Source organism: Galeopterus variegatus, unplaced genomic scaffold, assembly GCF_000696425.1.
Source record: "Galeopterus variegatus unplaced genomic scaffold, G_variegatus-3.0.2 Scaffold1997, whole genome shotgun sequence".
In the NCBI taxonomy this organism is placed as follows: domain Eukaryota; kingdom Metazoa; phylum Chordata; class Mammalia; order Dermoptera; family Cynocephalidae; genus Galeopterus; species Galeopterus variegatus.
Window position 1 is genome coordinate 311,061 of NW_007728108.1, and position 1,205 is coordinate 312,265.

A 1,205-nucleotide genomic window follows, 5' to 3' on the forward strand; every position below is an offset into this window, starting at 1 on the left:
AAAAAAAAAAAAAAAATCCTACCATACCCCTTACTGGCCCAATTTTTTCTGTGTTTGGGCAAGCATAAGGAAAAGAAGCCTGTTTGGGCCATTTGTAAAGGAAGTTGGAAATTTTACCTAGGATGGCAGTGTTCTTGGTGTTTTCAGAGCAGGAATCTACCATTGCTGGAAGAAGTTACTGAAGCTGAATCAGATATCTGGGAAGGTTCTCTTTGGGGGTTATTTATTCAACATATATATAGTAAGCAACTACTATGTAGAGGCACTTTTCTAGAAACTTAACATAATTCAATAAATAAAATGAAAAAGAACAGTGGTAAGGAATATGCAGACTGTGGCTGGGAAGAGCCTGATAGAACACTGGGTCTCGTACATGTTGGGATGCTCATGAGAGGGCTAAGGCCTGGGGGCTTTCCCTGCATAAGGAAATGAGACAAACAGATCTTTGGATGGGGATGGGGTTACAGGCTTCCTGGTTAGCAGAGGGAAAGCTGGGGCTCAGAACCAAGCCCTGAGAGACCCATTCCTAGGACAGTGGCATCCCAGGCCTGCTTTCCCCCCTCCACATCCATCACCTCCTGGCAGCCCAGAACAGGAAATGTGGTGAGCAACTTGCTCACAATACTGTGTCGAACCTCAGTCCTGAGATCTCAGGTGCCTGTGGGGCTGGGCCCCAGCCCTTTAGAAGTGTGTCGGCAGGAAGGTGAGATCCATAAGGGTATTTAGTAGCTCTTCTAAATGACCAGCTCTACCACTGCCAGGGCAGCTACAGAGGGATTGGGGGTGAGGTAGGGCTGTCCCCTGCCAGGGCATGGGTAGGTCCAATGGCCCAGACCCAGACAGGGTTCCATGGGATGGCAATTTGAAAGAAAAAGTCAGGCCTCAGACTCTGATGTTTATCTACCTATCCATCCCTAGCATAATCTCTTCCATCTTGGGGACCTGGCCAGACCAGTACTTGGAGGATTTTTGTCAAGCACAGGTCTTTCTCAGTTTCAAGTTAATGGTGGACTATCTTCAGGTCACCTTGTCTGGGGCAGACTGCCACAAGGCTCAGTGAAGCCTCAGACTAAGCGTGGGCTTGAGGAGTCAGACAGCTGGCACTGGGATCCCAGCTCCACCACTTACCAGCCCTGTACGGCACGTGTTGCCCCACTTCTCTGACGCTTGGTTTTCTCCTCTGGGGAAAGGAGTGATGCTGAAAG